Source organism: Balaenoptera acutorostrata, chromosome 11 (assembly GCF_949987535.1).
Source record: "Balaenoptera acutorostrata chromosome 11, mBalAcu1.1, whole genome shotgun sequence".
Lineage (NCBI taxonomy): Eukaryota > Metazoa > Chordata > Mammalia > Artiodactyla > Balaenopteridae > Balaenoptera > Balaenoptera acutorostrata.
The window spans coordinates 6510667-6529369 of record NC_080074.1 but is presented as its reverse complement, the minus strand read 5'-3'; the positions used below and the strand labels follow the sequence as shown (position 1 = coordinate 6529369).

The window sequence follows — 18703 nt, the reverse complement described above, 5'->3', positions numbered from 1 at the left end:
GGAGGGGAGGAGGGGGAGAAGACAGGACAGGAGAGAAGAAGAAGAAAGAAAAAGAGGAGGAAAGGAGCCCTCTGCAGAACTTGAAAAACAGAACTTTCTCCTGCTCCCAGCATCTGCATCAGCGGTACAACAGCAACTGACATTCACCAGGAATTGAACTTCAAGGTCCTCTGGTTCAAAGGCCAAATGAAATAAGTTCTGTGTAATGTTAGCACTAAGTATATTTTATTAGGTCTCAATTCTTAGAATAATTGATCCTCTAACACACACAAATGATTCTGATGAGCCCGAATGGTCCACTTTCTAACCAGATTAGCTCAGTTCTCTCCATCATCACTGCAGTAAAATTTGATAATGCCAGTCAGCAACTTAGAAATGGCAGCTCTCAGTGACAAGTTTCAATGGTTGACAGTCAGTAAATAAGTAAAATCTAAGAACGATAATTACAGGTATTAGCTTTTCCTTTTTTTTTTAATTGATAAGTAAATCTTAAATTCTAGAAACCTACCATGTTCATAAATGGGTTATGTAAAAACATTCTGATCTTTTTGTTGTTTTTGTTTTTTGGTTGGGGAGAGGGTAGTGGCTATGTTCGAATCCTACTGGTTAGCCTTTCATATTTTTCATGAACCAAGACATAAACAGAGCCATCTTACCTTTACTCTTCTCACATAATGTACATGAAAAGGAATAAACAAAGCCAAATTTCTATCACTCTCTATCAAAGAAGTTGCCAGGACAAGCTAAGTACCAGTTCTATCTTTGGCAAAGTTAAAATAAAAAAAAGGTTAAAACCTTTTATATAAGCTTCTTTGCTTCTCTGACACTTGCTCAAAGCTTAAAAAAAAAAAAAAGAGAAAGAAAATATGAAGCCAGGCTAATTAAAGCAGAAAGCCCAATTAAGAAAAACTTCAAAGCACCAATGTGATAGAAAAAAACACGTTAATTTCTTTCCTTATGCATTTTATAAAATGCCAGCATGAGAAGCAACACCTGGAATTCTAACACAACATCTCAGTGGTTAGGATGTCATACAGCTCCTGCCGCTGCCCCCCAGTCCCGGGAACAGCTCGAGCCTTCTTTGGGCAACACACCCAAAGAAGAAGGTCTGAATTCAAAAAAAGAGTGGTGAGCAGAGTTTGTGGTAAGTTTTGGGGTATTTTCAGGAATAGAGTTAAAGATATGCTGTGCTAATGTTTTATTAGGGGCTTATTGGTGTCATTTCCCCCCTCATTTATTTATATGTACGCTCTCTCTGCTAGACTCTGGAAGTCACAAGCTAAATAATTCACCACACTTTTCCTTAAGCAGCTTAGAGTTTAGTAGGGTAGACAGACAATCCCCCAGAGGACCACACAGTGTGACAAGTGCTACGTAATAGACCTAAGCAGGAGTGAAGGGGGTTTGGGGGTTGGAGGCTGGGAAGAGATGTGGGAAGACTCCCCAGGAGAGGGGACCCTGAGCTGAGTCAGGTAAGAAGGGGTTGTGTCACTCTGCACCTCTGGCTATGGCTTCCTCTTCCCCAGGGGAGAGGGTAGGGCACCATATGAAAGCTCCAACTTCACTGACGAGTGCCTTTCATTAAGGGCATGTGAACTAAAATATTGCCTGCCATATCAGTAAACAAAGGATGTTACAGCCATCAAGCCACCACATTACAGCGGCCGACGGTGAGCCCTGAAGGAACTCAGAATAGAAACAAGATGCCCACCATCTAGCAGTCAATTGCCTCAGCCAACCCCGATAGTGCACCCTGAGGAGACTCAGGATGAGAAAGCACAGGATGCTGGCCCCATGTAGCTGAGGTGCATGTCAAAGGAATGATTTCAGTGAGCCCAGACTCTTGCATCTTCCCATACATAGAAAAGTGCTAAATTCCTTAACTTGAGATATCGGGTTTTCTTTTATTAACAGTAACCCTTTGATGTTCGGACTACCTGGTCTGTTGTTACAAAAACTCCTATATATCCTGGCTCCCCACTGTGCCTCTTTGGAACAGTTTCTCAGCGTTATCTGAGAAGCTGTGTCCCAAGCTTGAAGTTCTCAGAATGTCCACCAAATAAAACATAACTCTCAACTTTTAGGTTGTGCATTTTTTTTCAGTCAACAGGCAGAATCACCCAACTTAAGGCTGCCAACTTTATTCTGTCCACTAAGGACGTTAAGAAAAGAGAAAACCTAGCACTTAGCATTATTCCATTTCAAAGGCATTTTAATAATTTTTAAAAGGTATTTTAACACTAAAATGTGGGTCATACAACTTCAGAATAAATGAAAAGCCTCAAACTAAGTGTCTTTAGCTTAAACAATGATTATACTGTTGATATTTTAGCAGCACAGCAGTAAAAATACCATCATAAACTTGTGTTTGGAAACCCTGCAAACAGAGGATAAAATTAGGGACTATTTTATGACATTTTATATACATTTGCCAGGATCTTTACATACAATGATTCTACACTTCATGATAGCCCTACAAGGTGGGAGTACTGTCCCTATTTTTCAGATGAGGAAACTACGGCCGACGGGGCAGTGGCTGTGCATGGTCAGAACTGCTACACTTGGTTCCCTCTGACAGCGGAGCCTGTCCTGGGCCCCACAAACACTGAGTAAGAGCGTTCTAGGTGACCTCTGAGGTCCTTATCAGATACTAAACATCTATTTTATTGCTGTTGCTTTGGGGATAGCAAAGGAAGCCACCTTTTACTTATTTATTTATTTTTGATAGTCCCAAACAACCAACTCAAATCCTTTGTGAAACCAGGAGAGGTATAAATATGTAAATAAATGAACGTGATCCCAAGCACTCCAGAATGCTACCATTACCTTCTCCTTTCTCCTTCCCCATTTTGGACCTGTGCTAGGGATAAGATGGGAAAGATGGAAAAGATCAAGAACCCCATGTGCCAAGAAACTGGAAACATTTGAACTCTTATTCAAGATTTTCAATCCTGTACTTCAATTTGGCATGTAATAAGAATACATTAAGTGTTTAATAAATGAATGAATCTAAAGCTCGCAGGCACTGTTGAGTGTTATAGAAAGTCAACTTAAAAGACATGGTCTCTAACCTCTAAAAGCTTCCATTCTCAGTCTGAAATATGACTATAAATATAATACAAACTTTGAAGTGTATCTTGTTTTACAAACTTTACGTTTTTCTTCTACTTTCACCATTTAAAATGGAAGTCTACTATACGAAACAGTCTTTTAACACAATGTTCCCAGTCATACTCTGGCATGGGTCACGATCCTGCCGTGTGAGGACACAGGCCAGGTAACCATTGGAGGCAGGTCCCCTACAGGGCCATCCACAGACTTCTGCGTGAGAAAAGCAGCACTGAGTGGGGGCAGAGGTGAGCAGATGCAGGATCTTGGCCAGTCTGTAAGCTTCCTGTGCCTCTACCTGTAACATGAAGACGGCCTCAATAACCACCTCAGGGCTTGGGGAGACTGAGTGAGATAAGGTACACGTAGTGTGTTTTTCAATGGTAGCCATGGAAATCACCTCCTCATGACAGAACTGAACGCTCCAGAGGATGCTGGTCAAAACTAAAGTCAGGGAAGGGTCAAAGGGGCCTCTCCAAGGGTAGGGCTGAAACACAGGAGGCACATACTCAGGCAGCAGCAGCATAAGGTTAACCCCCAGGAAATTCAGAGAGTAGGCAATCAGTAAATGTCGGAAAATCAGTGAATCAATGCCATAACAATCCAAATGGAAACGAACTCACAATGACCACAGGAATGGAGTATGGATACGGAGAGGCTGGTTCAGAAGGTCTCATGAAGGAAGATAAAGTGAGGGAACCCTGCCAAGAGGCTGACCGGGCTGAGCACCTGGCGGGAGTCACAGGGAGAAAGCAAGCCACTCAGCCTGGCAGTGGTCACTTTGCATTTGTGACAGGTGATCCATCCTAAGATGAGGGACATGTATCTCCCATGTGTGAAACTAAGCTAAAGACGGACAGGTTACAAAACAGTTTAAATATTATGACCCCATTTGTTTTGCTTTGTTTTGTTTTTAAAGTTGCTATCCTTTAATCATACCAAAAAGTTAGCCCTAATTTGATAAAATATCAAACAGAAAAACTGATTAATCTCATTGATATCTTATAGGCAGAGATGCTATTGAAAATGTCCAGCATTTGACAGGCAAAGGGGATGAAGCACATAATAACAGATTTGAAAAAATATGGAACGCTTCACGAATTTACATGTCACCCTTGCACAGGGGCCATGCTAATCTTTTCTGTATCATTCCAATTTTAGTATATGTGCTGCTGAAGCGAGCACCCCCGTTTGTTTTTAAAAATCACATTTGTGTTTGTGACTTTAACAATCTGGAGAAGTGTACATCTAGGTATTGACAGTGATTATCTCTTTTGAAAACCTATATTTGTACTTTACAAAGTACATGTACTGATTTTATAATGAAAAAATAAATGAGTTCCTTTAGGAGTTTTTAAAAGCAGAGAGACGATGCCAAGGCTGGGTTCAAAAGGGCTGTCCAGATCCCCACTACTGAGAGGGGGTTCAGGACCACAACTCGCAGAAGTCCTCTGTAAACCGACAGATACAGCGAGGTCACGGGCAAACCCCTGCCTGCAGGGCATGTCACCTCCTGCAGCTGGCTTCACCAATTGTGCAATATTTCTTGGGGGAAAGAGGAGGGACGGGATTCCTGAGCACTCCACAAAATTTATTCCATAAAGTCTGAGATTTTACAAACCATTTCTGTAAAGAAACACAAGTTCCAGGAAGAGTTAAGACTCTCCAGCTGCGCTGAAAAGCAGCAGGTGCTGGCCCCAGCCTCAAGCCAGAAATCTCATCCACAGTGTGGAAGTTCTTTAAAACCTCCACATCACATGAATTAATTCCATGCAGAGGCAGGTCTAAGGGAGACAATCTGGTATATAATCAAGTCTCAGTTTGCTGGATGAAGAGAACCAAGTGAAAGGCCCCATCCCTAGCGCCATCCACACACAGGCAAGGACGAGACTTAGGCTCTCAACAGCCAGACCGCCCCTTCCCTAAGAGGGGACAGTGCCTCTGACAGCTCACATGACTGGTGACCACCAAATGCATTCAATTAACATACACACACAAAGCTGTCATAAAGGCCTGAAACAGGTAAGAAGAGACAAACCTACACACCGGGAGTAGGGCTGGGGGTAACTGTATAAACAGTCACAAGTTAGTACTAACTTCCAGAGCCAACATCTTCTTAAAGTGTGACACCACCAAGTGTGCTTATTATACATCATGACAATGTTCACTTTTACAACTCATAACTCGGTGACTGTGTTTGCAGGTTAACTGAGGGAGCACAAAGACAGCAAGTTTATCCAGATCCTGGGTCACTTTGTGCTTGTTCCCTCAGTATACCCTTCACAATCCACTCACAATCCCCCACCTCTTAGAAAGTGTCTTGGGGTTCAGGAGGAGGGGCTAGGATCTTTAAATGGAATCAGTATTTCTCTACTACATTCACTGAAAGACCAGACTCACAATTTGTAAGGTCAAATTGCTGCACGTATAAGAAATAGGCCGCATCCAAATTCATTATTCAAATGTTCTTTACAGTAAATTAGTGACAAGAGTCAAGATTTTCTTTCTAGTCCATAAATATATTCCAACTAATTTGTAACCTCATTTTAATTGGAATTATTGTCTGATGGCACACTAATGATTTTTCTTCTTCAAAGATGTTAAGAAATATTATTACATAGTTATTAGCAGTACCACTTAACATTGGTTTAGATGCAAGTTTTTCTTCCTATCTGGGCCTTGAAGAGGAAACAAATACATTTAAGATGAGTAACAGCCTGAACAACTCTGGCAACAATCAACATCATAACACCTACACTATCAAAAACAACCTGGGATTCATTATAGCTGTAGATTGGAAATGTTTTTCTCTCTCTTTTTTTTTAGATTTATTTATTTATTTATTTTGGCTGCGTGGGGTCTTTGTTGCTGCATGCGGGTTTTCCCTAGTTGCAGTGAGCCAGGGCTACTCTTCATTGTGGTGCACAGGCTTCTCATTGGGGTGGCTTCTCTTTGTTGTGGAGCACAGGCTCTAGGCACGCAGGCTTCAGTAGTTGTGGCACGTGGGCTCAGTAGTTGTGGCTTGTGGGCTCCAGAGCGCAGGCTCAGTAGTTGTGGCACACGGGCTTAGTTCCTCCATGGCATGTGGGATCTTCCCGGACCAGGGCTCGAACCCATGTCCCCTGCGTTGGCAGGCGGATTCTTAACCACTGCGCCACCAGGGCAGCCCTTTCTCTTTATTTTTTATCGAAAATGTTAAACATATAAAAAAGAGAGACTAGAACAATGACCCCTAGTTTCAACAATTATCAACACATGGCCAATCTTGTTCCACCTATGATTATGAAAATTGTTAAATGCTCACAGAAGCATGCAACTCAAATACATCTTTACTTGACCCTGCAGGTCCACAGCATGCATCCTCATGCTGGGAAGAGGCACAAAGCAAGAAGAGCAGGGGCCTTGGCCTGAAAGGACTAGCAACCCAGTGGGGAACCAGAGCCACATAAAACATGTATAAAATCAAGGAATAAAAATACTAAGCCTGCAAGGTGAACCTCTGCAGTGATAAGCCATGCTGACGTCACTGTACTCCCTGATACGATACAATGAGGACAGCACTTCACCTCTGCATATTCTTCACCCAAACTCATCAGGCCAGTCTAACAATGTGAAAAACACCAGGCAAACCCATACTGAGGGCCATTCCACAAAATATCTGACTAGCACTCTTCAAAACTGTCAAGGTCATGAAAAATAAGGAAAGACAGAAAGTGTCACAGATGGAGGAGACTAAGGAGCCATGAGGACTAAATGCAATGTGATATCCTGGACTGGATCCTGGAACAGACCGAGAACCTCACTAGGGAAACTAGTGAAATCCAAGTAAAGCCTGTAGTTTATTTAATAACACTGTCCAATGTTAATTTCTTAATTCTGACAAATGTGTCATGTTTAGGTTAAGTTAACATTAGGGAAAACTGGGTGAAAGGTACATGAAGAATCTCTGTTTTATCTTTGAAACTTTATATCTAAAATTTTTCCAAAATAAAGTTTATTACAAAAATAATAATATAAAAAATTTAACTGGCTAATGAATATTCATCATATCCTTCACAAGAAGGAGTCAGTGACAATGTAGTTTTCATTTCAAAATTCAGCCTGGGAAGATGAAACCTAAAGAAACAAAGCAATTTGTTAAGAAGTCTCAAAGAAAGTAAGCACCTTGAAATGAAGGCAGGGCCCTCGGCCACACCAGGTGATTGGTGGCAGCACACCACTGGGGAACCTGTGACTGTGATAATGAACTGGGCTGACAGCCAGAAGTGACTTCCTAACCTTGAGGCTGCCCCTGCCTGGTCTCCCGCTCCACCCAGAGCAGTGCTGGTCAGGCGCCAACCCAGTCTCCTTGTACCACCCTAAGCTGCCCCCAGCCTCCCCCCAGTCCTCTCCCCCGAGCCCACCCTCACAGCACCAGCACCTCTCTTCATTCACTCAGCAATCTCTGAGGGGCTGCAGGTTACCACTAAGCTGAAAGCAATAAAAGGAGGCGATATTACAAGCCACTACATAATAATTCATTTTAAAAAAATAGTAGTTTATCTAGAGCAAAGATGACCTGTGATCAGAACTGTGCACCAGGAGACCTGAAGCTGCAGCCCTGAACAAGGGAGGGGCTGGACGCAGCAGCAGCGGCAGCACCCTACCTTCAGTCTCTCTGACCTGGAGACCACGCGTGGAACAACCGAGCCTACGAGCGCTCACTCGTGCTTCTAAATAGCTTTGTACGTGCTTTTTAATAACAGCACCATCCTCCATTTGAAACAGGACACAATTCTAGAAATGAAAGTGCAGACTGGATTTGCAAACTAAGAACAGCATGTGGGGATTTCATTCATTCTGAAGCAGATTTAAGATGACTTCTGTGGCTGGAAGCAATGCAAAAGTAAACACCCGTGGCAGAGCAGCTGGACGTCTGCCTTCGCGCAGAAGCAAACGTGTCTTGCGCTTGAATGTCAGCCCAAATAAGAACTTATATGAAATATCCCTGCCCAAAATGCCCCGCAACAAAATTACTGAAAGACAAAGAGAGGAAACCAGCACTGATGTTTTTAAAATAATCTTAAAATAAGATGACAATCTAAAAAAGTTGTACTTGTTCTCCACAACAATTTGAAAATGAACACATCTGCCATGTTTCTCATCGATGAGGCAATCCCTCCTCAGCAACTTCATTATTTCTGCTTATCCAGTAATTGAAGAGCGTCTTACAAAATGCAAGTCAAAGCTCCCCCAGTGCCCTGAAGTATGCAACTAGGAATCTGGCCAAGACTGTCACTGCTCAACAGCCCTCCACTGAGGCTTCACCCTTTAACGCCACATTAAGAAAAAGGCTACATATGCTTCCCCCATTCATTTTTTTAATGTTTTCTTAAACTAGAAACTTTCCAAATACACCTTGGACTCTTTACACGTTTGTCAGTTTTGCAGAGTTCACGGGAAAGCTCTCAGGCCACACGCCTGTGGCTCTAGCAGGTCTGACAAGCCCCGCACCAGTGCCAGGCGTGGCCCCCTTCCCCAGATAGCCGGTGGGATGGGCGTTCCCCTCTCTGAGCTGCTGTGGAAGCAGGCTGTTGTACTCCATCCAATCTTAGGCCTGTGCCTGTCCCCCCCTCCTCCTTTCCCCATCCTGTCTCACTGCCCTCGTTTCCTTGGCACCTAGGACAGGGCTTAGTACCTAGGGGCACAGCATATACCAAAAGAAGAAAGGAAAAAAAAAAAATCCATGAGAGAAATGGCAGCTTCGCCCTTGGACATGTACAGCTCAGGTGTGAATGCCAAGCCTCAGGAATAGAAGTGCACCTCAACTCGAAGCCTAGAACAAATCCCAGCTCACAACCTACCGGCTGTGGCCTCACAAAGTGATTTCACTCTGAGTCTCAGTTTCCTCGACTGTAAAAAGATCAGCCCCTCCCACCCCTTTTCTTTCTCTCTCCATCCCAGACCAACACAAGGTAGCCAGGTGGAGCAAGCGTGTCTGCTCTACGGAAGCAGCTGACCTTTGCGGAGGCTGTGCCAAAGCCTGGAACACAGTCAGGGAAAGTCAGCACGTCCCCCGGCTAGCGCGGAATCTGCCGCGCGCACCATATCCTCCGGACCTGTTACAAAGGTGGTGTTTTGGTCACATTGTGACTCTCCTGTATCACTCTCTCATGGGTCTGAACCTGAGTGAGTTTAACTTATGAACTCTCTCAAATCCAATGCCAATGCTCAATTATTAGCATTTATTAAGCTCCCACCATACGCTCACCACAAAGTTAAGTGCTTTCAAGGGATACAGAGATCCTTTAAGTCAAAGTCCCCATTCTTGTGATTTACTCATCAGGAAGAAAGAACAAAAATAATTCTATTAAAAAGCAGAATAGAGGAAGGAGGGGTTGCCTCTTCTTATATTGACCAGGTACAGACCAGAAACAGACCCACAGGCTGTGGAGAGAGAGGCATGGAGAGTTATCATTTAGTGGGGACAGAGATTCAGTTTGGGACAATGAAAAAGCTCTGGAGGTGGCTGGCTGGCGATGGTGGCTGCACGACAGTGTGAATGTATGATATTTAAGGCCACAAAACTGTACAGTTAAAAATGGTCAAAATGGTCAATTTTATGTTATGTATATTTTACCACACACACACAATTTTAATTTAGAAAAAAAGACACAGACCCACACATATTTTAAGATTTCCTAAGTGACAGAGGTAGAGTCCCAAGGTTCAGGAGGGCCACTCAGTAGTGATGCTGTCTCAATCAAACATGCACTCAGAAGAAAAGAAAACTAGATTTTTACCTCACACCAAACTCAAAAATCAGTTACAAATTACTCCAGAAAGACTAAGGGTTAATATGAAAAGCAAAAACTTAAAACTGTTAAAAGAAAATACTGAATATCTTTATGATCTCGCAGCAGAAAAGGATTTCCTTTAAAAAGTCCTTAAAAATACCTATCATAAAAGAAAGGATTAATATAGGCAACTACATTGAAATTTAAAATGTTTAACAAAAGACAACATAGTGAAAGTGAAAAGACATGCACAAACTATGAGACAATTCCTGTACCTCATATAACCAATAAATTGATTGGTATACAGAATGTATAAAGAAGCCATACAAATCAATAAGAAAAATACAGACAACCCAAGAGAAAAAATGGGAAAAGCCTTAATCAGGCATGTCACCAAGAGAACCCATTAATTGTTAATACCCATGTGGAAAGAGACTCATCACCCTCAGTAAGCAGGTTAAGTTCAGACTAGAATGAGATAACATTTGACATCCACTAGGTGGGTAGGATTAAGAAGCGTGACCATTAGCCCGTCTGGGCGAGGATGTGAGCAATGGGAACTCACACATGTGCCGGGTGGGAGAGTAAACTGGCACCCCCTCTGGGGGAGGTATTTCTGCATGCTGAGCACACTCGACCCCAGAGGCCGCAAGTCTACTCCTATATAAACCTTAGAGAAATGAGTGCGCCAGGAGACCTGTACAAAGAAGGTTCATAACCACAGTACTCCTACTGGTCAAAAAAAATGGAAGCAATGCAATATCTGCTGACAGGAGGATGATAAATTGTGGTCTATGCATGTGATGGTTAAGTTTACGTGTCACGAAATACCCAGATATTTCATCAAACATTATTCTGGGTGTTTCTGCAAGGGTGTTTTCTGATAAGATTAACATTTTAATTGGTAAAATAAATTGCCCTCCAAAATGTTGGCGAGCCCCAATCCAATCACTTGAAGGCCTGGACAGAACCAAAAAGCCAACCCTCCCCAAGTAAGAGGGAATTCTCCTCCTGTCAGCCTTCAGTCTTCATTTGCACCATCAACTCTCCCGGGTCCCTAGGCTGCCAGCCTTTGCAGGGAACTGGAACTGCACTACCGGCTCTCCTGGGCTCGAGCCTGTGCTGAGTTGAGTTTGCTAGTCTCCATAATCACGTGAGCCAATTCCTCAAAATAAATCTCTTTCTGTACATATATAGATCCTATCGCTTCTCTTTCTCTGGAGAACCCTAATACAATATACACAGTGGAATATTATTCAGTAGTAAAAATGAAATTCGCAGATTACGTGATTCCCTTTTGATAAAGCTCATAAAAACTGAATATATTATTTATAGACACATATATATGTGTGTAAGTGTTCTCTGTTTTAAAAAAGCAAGAGAATGATCAAATATCCTGGAATACCTTTGCCCCCGGCAGGAAGCCCCAACCAAGAGCCTCCCTGTGGTGCACAATGGTTTCAAGCTGGGAGGCTGGTTTTGAGGTTTTTATAATTATGCTTCGAAACTTACATATCCATCACCCATTGTTTACATAAATTTTAAGCTAATAAAGCATTTCTAAACTAGAGGCAAAAAAGAAAAGTGCTACGAGAAAGACCCAAGGAAAAAAAACACAGGTGTTCAACAAATGCCAGGCTAAAATCAGACCAATGCTGAGACCTGCCCCTCCCACCAAGGCTTTCCAGGCCAGTCTGGAAGGTCTAATCTGACCTGTACCCCTCCAGGGTTCAGATCATTCCGGCCTTCCCTCCCTCTCGCATGTTGAGAACATTGGTCCACTTATTTTGCATGCGGAAGAGGAAGGGGAAGGTTAGAAATTACGACTGGGCTGATTTCCTTGCAGAGAGAAAACAGAACCATGTGCACCTGCGAGGCTAAGCCACCTGCTGCTGACCCTCGGTGCCCTAGATGTCATACTTGGTTCCCAGTGCTCCTACTACTACAACAAAACTGCTCCCCTGGCCATTTAGAGGTGGTTTGTTACTTTTTGCAATCCTCTTCCCCCCTTGACCCCAGGGATTTATTCCTGGTTCCTGCAGGGTGAGGGCAGAAGCCACACCCACGGTGCAATGGGAAGGGCAGGCCTTAGGGACAGGTGGTCATGTGCTCCAGACAGAAGAGAAACACAGGGCCAGCTCAGGCTGGACAGACACTGCCACAGCGGCTCCTCTGGCCCCTCTCCCCACAAGCCTGCCAAGTCCACAGGATCATCTGGGGATTCATAGATGTGAGGGAAGAGTGCTGCATGCAGGCCTCCCCGTCATGCCTAGAGTTGAATTAAATGGCCACTTAACGTGCTCACTGCTGAGTTCTGGTAAGTATTTCTGTACTCGCTCTATGACCACTTTTCTTAGATTTTTATTAGGATTAGCTGCAGAATTTTATTATATGCCTTCCAACCATCTGCTGATTTAGTCAACGTAGGTTTTCTTTTTGTGTAGTGAATTGTTATGCATGACATTTAATTGAGCACTTACTATGCACCAAGCCCTGCTCTAACCACTTTACGTGTAATATCCCATTTAGTCCTGACACCAACTCTGTATGATGGCACTCTTCTTGTCCTGCTAATTTTACAGATGAGGAGATTGAAGCTCAGGGAGATTAAACAATTTGGCCAAAGTCAGAGTTAGTACATGGCAGGACTGGCATACACTACATGCTCTAAGCCCTGGGCCACAGCTTTCTCTAGCTGACACAATTCCTCACATGAGGCTACCCTTGTACTTCTGGAATAAACCTTGCTTGGTCATGGAGAATTAATCTTTTACTACACTACTGTATTCAAGTTATTGTTTTACTTAGAAACATATTTAGAAATGTTGCAGATATATATATATATAAACATATATAAGCACACACACATAGGAAATTGGTCTATAGCTTTCTCTAGATAATAGATGGAACAGGAAATAGGAAACCTAAACACTATAAAGACATAAGCATATTTGACTACATAAAAATCTTCAAATTTTATGGAAAAAGACATCTAAACAAAGGAAAAACAAATCATAGAAACAGTAGCCAGGGGGATTGTTGTATCTGCAATACTAACAACAAAGGATTTATAGCCCAATATACAAAATCTCCTAAAAACTGAAAAGAAAAACAATTCAATGCTGGGGCGGGGGGTGGGGGGGGGGAACGACAAAAAGTATGTATATAGAATTCACAGAAGAAGAAGAAATACTAATGGCCAATAAACATGTGAAGTGATGCTCAACTTCACTAGTACTCAGGAAAATATAAATTAAAATAACAATGGGAGGGAACTCCCTGGCAGTCCAGTGGTTAGGACTTGGCGCTTTCACTGCCCGGCCAGGTTTGATCCCTGGTCAAAAAAAACACAATGGGATATGAATTTTACCCATCAGATTAGGAAAAAAAACATCTAGTGCTGGTGGAAATGCCCAGTAAATGGTGTCCTCATACACTGTTGGTGTATGTCCTACAAAAAGGCTGAAGCTATTCAATCTGGCCTAACTTCCAGAAACTACTGACCTGGAGAGATACCCAGAGTATAGCATTCATTCATTCACTCAACAATAAACACCTACCACATGCAGAGCACTTTGTTAGATCTTTGTTCTGAGAGAGCTTAAAATCAGGAGCGTAAAAGCTAAAGGGAAGTGAAAACAGCAAGTTGCTGAGTGATGCCTACAGTATTACTCCTTTTATTAAAACACACACTGATGTTTGTGAGAGCATGGAGGAAGTTGTGAAGGCTCTGCTACACTGAAGTGGTCAACGCTGGTTCATCTCAGACTGTTGGTGTTGGAAGTTTATTACCATCTTGCTGTGCATACATCTTTTTTGTTTCGCTTGGCATGAGCATATAGCAAAAAATGCAATAACCTGTAACTTTGAGAAATCTAATAAAGAATATTGCAAACAGCTGTCATTGCACACAACAAAGAAGAGCACAAGGTCCACATCAAGTTTGCGGCAGAGCCAAGAGTCCACCCTCTGTCCGGCTGACTGACCGCAAAGCTGGGCTCTTCACTCCAGATGATACCGTTTCTCCTCACTTGAGTTCACCCACCCACACAGGGCAGAACTCAGGAAGGCTGCTATGCTCATGCGGGCAGTAAGTTTCGGGAGGCAGTCTGGCAACATTTCTTGAATTCATAAGAATCACATATTTCTTGAGCTCCTATGGGTGATGTGCTATGTTTTTTTGCCTCTAGAAGCTCAGGTGGACTCATTGGAGATAATACAAAAGTGCATTTGCTATCAGGATGCATCCTGGCCTTTGGTTAATGTGTTATCCATTTCATGGGCACTCTACAAAGCGTTTCCCAACAGGCTGCTCTTTGTCCAGCACCCATTCCTCCTCCTTCTGGCAACAACATTCCAACTGGGCTTTGAGGAATCCCCCACCCCCTGGAAACAATCCCCTCCCCAGCTCCTCTGCAGGGTCCCTCTGGGTCTGTGAAGCTACCTTACCCAACATCTCCCAAGGAAGTGCTTTTATGCTCAGGTTAGCTTAGCACCACAGAACTGTGACCGGTACATTGTTTCCTGACTGAAAGGAACACCATCCCTCTTGAGGAACCCCCAACAACAGGGGTATTATGAAGCTTTGTCACTTAGGAGAAATAGCAAGTGCTTCTACAAAGGATAGACAAAGAAACCTCAAAAGCCTTCAGATGTTCTTACCACTGCCTAAGGCCCAGTGACAGTTACATCTGTTTATATCTCTGCTAACAGAAAAATATTCAACTAAAGACAAAGAAATGAATGGCCCAGGTCAAATACCTGCTTCTCCATGAATTCTCTGATCCCTTCCTGCTGGGAGTACATGCTGTCTCTGAAGGCATCTGCCGCTTTTTAACTTGTGTTACAGATTCTGAAATACAGAAATTGCCCCCACCAGGCTGGAAGCTTCCTAAGAGCAGAATCCCTGTCCAATTTACTAAAAGACCCCCTTGGCATTGTGGCCACATGTGACAAACAGAACCGCATGTTGCCCAGTGTGCTAAACAAGTGTTTGTCCCCAAACCTGTTTATGTCAATTGTACATATAAATTGCAGGGACTGCTCTGGTGGCACAGTGGATAAGAATCCGCCTGCCAATGCAGGGGACATGGGTTTGAGCCCTGGTCCGGGAGGATCCCACATGCCGCAGAGCAACTAAGGCCGTGCACCACAGCTACTGAGCCTGCACTCTAGAGCCCGCGTGCCACAGCTACTGAAGCCCACGCGCCTGGAGCCCGTGCTCCGCAACAAGAGAAGCCACCACAATGAGAAGCCCATGCACCGCAACGAAGAGTAGCCCCTGCTCACCGCAACTAGAGAAAGCCCGCGTGCAGCAACGAAGACCCAACACAGCCAAAAATAAATAAAATTAAATCTTAAATAAATAAATGCATATGTACTTATATATATGGATGTGTATATGTGAATGTATATAAATACATACATATACACATACATACACACTTAACTATATAAGCCTATGAAATAAGTGTACAGTTGCTAAGATTTTTAAAAACTTTAAAAACCCTAACTAAATCATAGGTGTGGGTAAGACAGGTAAGATAAGTGGACTGGGTGAAAATTTGTAAAATCTAGGATTTAGCAACTCAGGTTGCTTTACATATCCAAGTTCGCAATCCTCTTCAGGCAAAAACCAAATATCAAACAATAAATTATAGGCGTAGTTTATGTAAGAAAACAACTGACAAGTCTGATCAGCTAATTCAAAGTAAAAGAAAAGGTCAATGAAAGATTGGCACATGAAATATAATCTTTTTTTAAAGTTAGAAATAAAATGCCTAAACTATGTATTTTTTTAATGATTCTTGCTTTACCTAACTTTTTCAGTTAGCTGACTACTGGCCAGTCTCAGTCCCATGAGACAAATGCTAAGCTACCACTGGGCAGGGGTCATATCAAGTACTGGGGACAGCACTGCCTCATGTAAAATAAACTAGTATAAGACTCAGCTGAAGGAGCTGTGCACAGGCTATGAGGCACCACACTTAGCATGGCATTAAAAACATCCTTCCTTGCCATCAGTGAAAATAGAACAGCTATATAATTCCCTTAAAGACCAGGGCAAATTTAAAAAAAGTATCTAATTCAGAATTCTCAATTTCCAATCTAAAAGAAAAAGCCCCAAGGAATTCCCTGGCCGTCCAGGGGTTAGGACTTGGCACTTTCACTGCTGTGGGCCCGGGTTCGTTCCCTTGTCCGGGAACTAGGATCCCACAAGCCGCGTGGTGTGGCCAAAAAAAGGAAATGAAATGAAATGAAATAAATAAAAATAAATAAAAGAATGGACTTCCCTGGTGGCGCAGTGATTAAGACTCCATTCTCCCAACGCAGGGGGCCCGGGTTCGATCCCTGGTCAGGGAACTAGATCCCACATGCATGCCGCAACTAAGGAGCAGACAAGACCCAGCACAAAAGAAAGAGAGGAGGGGGGAGGGAGGGGGAGAGAGGAGAAGGGAGAGGGGGAGGGAGGGGGGATAGAGGGGGAGGGGGAGGGAGAGAGAGAGAGAAAGAGAGGAAGCGAGAAAGAAAGGGAGAGAGAGAGAGGAAGAGAGAGAGAAAGAGAAAAAGGCAGGACGGGAGGGAGGGAGGGAGGAAGGGAGGGAGGAGGGAAGGAAGGGAGAAAAGAAAAAGCCTCAGGTTTCCCTGAAGGTACTCTGATGTTGATATGTTAACCTAATAAAACTTTGCTCCCAAAGGGATAACTAATAAGGACCTGCTGTATAAAAACAAAAACAAAAACAAAACTTTGCTCCCACCTGGCACTCATCCACCTCCCCAAATTGAGCCTGGAGATAATGTGAAAACCCACCTGCCAGGGACAAAAGCATGATGCCTATGCGCTTTTGTGCCTGACCCAGGACAGCTGGTTAGCTACACCTGATGCAGAGATGGCTCCAAGTGGAAAAAACACTCCCTTTAGTCGCTGCTTCAGGACATCTGGGAATAAGGAGCAAAGCAAACCGGAAGAAAATGGAAATTAAATTTCTCTTACCTTACCTGTGCCAAAAGATTACAAAGCTTTGGCCTATTTGACCATTACAAGATTAACTTAGCCTGGGGAAGTGTTTAACACCTCCCGCTTACGGAGACAGAGGTCTCCTCCTCCCCTTGGCTCATCAACAATGCCACCAATTTAATAACGATGAGATCTTGAAGTCAAGCTGTTGTGACTACACCAAAAGAGGCAAGTGCTTGCCCAAAAAAAGCGGTGTGGGGCGGGGACAGTGGTTGGAAAACAGAAATGAGGCCAATACTTAATTTTCCTTATTCTAAATTAAACCCTAGAGATGGATACATATTGGTTTGTTTCTTCTGTTTGATAACCAAAGGTCAGGAAAGCCGGATGCTCCCTATAAAGAATGAAATCAGGAAGTGTGCAGGGATGGCGCGACCAGAGAGAGACCCTCTCCTTCAGCTGCACACCTCGCAGGGCGGGGTGCTCACCCCCAGAGACTGGCTGGCTCCTCCCAGGGCTGCTCCTGATGGGCTCCACACTCTGCCCCCTGCGGCCAGCACATGGGCATGCTTGGAGGCTCCATGGTGGTCCCAGGCTCTACACACCCCTGGCTTCACTTCCTTCCACACCCAGACCCAGTTCCAGGGCTCAGCAAGGTTACCCTTTACTAACCAGCACCCCCATCTGACCACATGAACCAGTCCTCAGCCAACCCCTCAGAAGGGCCTACCTGGTTTTGAAACACTTGCTAACATAAAGAGAACAGCACAAAGAACAGCCCCACCCCCGCACTCCACACCCCAAACACACACTCACACATCTGTCTTCCAGCTTCAGGTGGTTTTAACCTGTGGTGCCTCTACACCACATCATATTCTGAATGAAGGGGTCAAGTCTGAAAAAGACCTTGAAATCTGACAAGTGCTCCCCACCCTATCCCCACCCAGAAATCACTGAGTACACCCACATTCTCACCCCGGACTCTACAGCCCTATCTCCACTTACAGCCATTCCACCCACCTGCACCCCACCGTGCCCCGCCCTCGCCGACTGCAGGGTTGATGTCCATTATGGGTTCATACGGCGCCACCAGCCACCTATCCTCGCCCCCACACCACCAGCACAAAGGACACATCAAGGTCATCTTGACTGAGCCTCAGGGTCTGGCACACCGCAAAAGTCCAGAATCAGGAAGCTCGAATTTTAATTTCAAAATGTTCTACATTATCTGGTCAGGCAACTCCAAGTTGATTTCCCTTTCCTCAGAATTAATACAGAAAAAACAAGCATTAGACAGGGGAGAAACATGAAAACGGAGACCAGGAGCTACACTGGAGACTTAAAAGAGGGCAATGATAGCTAGCAAAAGAAAATTTGCTAAAGGGAAAGGAAAAGCCATCCAAGCTAAACAAAATGATGCCGTTGTCATAAGCCACAAAGCTCGCCCACAGAAGTGGTCAGCAAGTCTGGCAAACATTCCAGCTGTTTAGGAAAAAGCAGTGGCCACCCAACTGGAACATCCACTAGTATAAGCCAAGGGCAGCATTAATCTGGTTAAACGAAATTAAAAAGAAGGACCTTGGAGCCTGTCTCCCCTTTCCAGCCATGCTACCACCAGACCAGCTCCAACCCACCACATCTTAGATCTCACACCACAACTGCTCATTCACACCACACGTTCATCAGGGCCTTGCAAGGCCCACACTGTTCTGAGAGGAGAGAATACGGGACAGACAGGCCGCTGCTTGTGTGATGGTCTAATAGAGAGGGATGGAGGTAACTTAACACGCACTGAGATTCATGTGGGAGCACGATGACTTCAGACATGCAACAGAGACAGCAGGACAGGGAGCAAGTTTAG

At 43.9% G+C, this 18703-nt stretch overlaps 1 protein-coding gene and 1 non-coding gene across 3 annotated transcripts in view; both read right to left on the bottom strand.

Annotated features, from left to right (window-relative positions):
• The window catches only part of PACSIN2 (protein kinase C and casein kinase substrate in neurons 2), a 138538-nt gene that overhangs the window by 95286 nt on the left and 24549 nt on the right, over nucleotides 1-18703 (bottom strand). The gene's annotated exons all lie outside the window — the stretch shown is intronic.
• LOC114238739 (U6 spliceosomal RNA) lies at nucleotides 4187-4293 on the bottom strand. Its single transcript, XR_003624030.1, has one exon. It is a non-coding gene; the product is annotated as a U6 spliceosomal RNA (small nuclear RNA).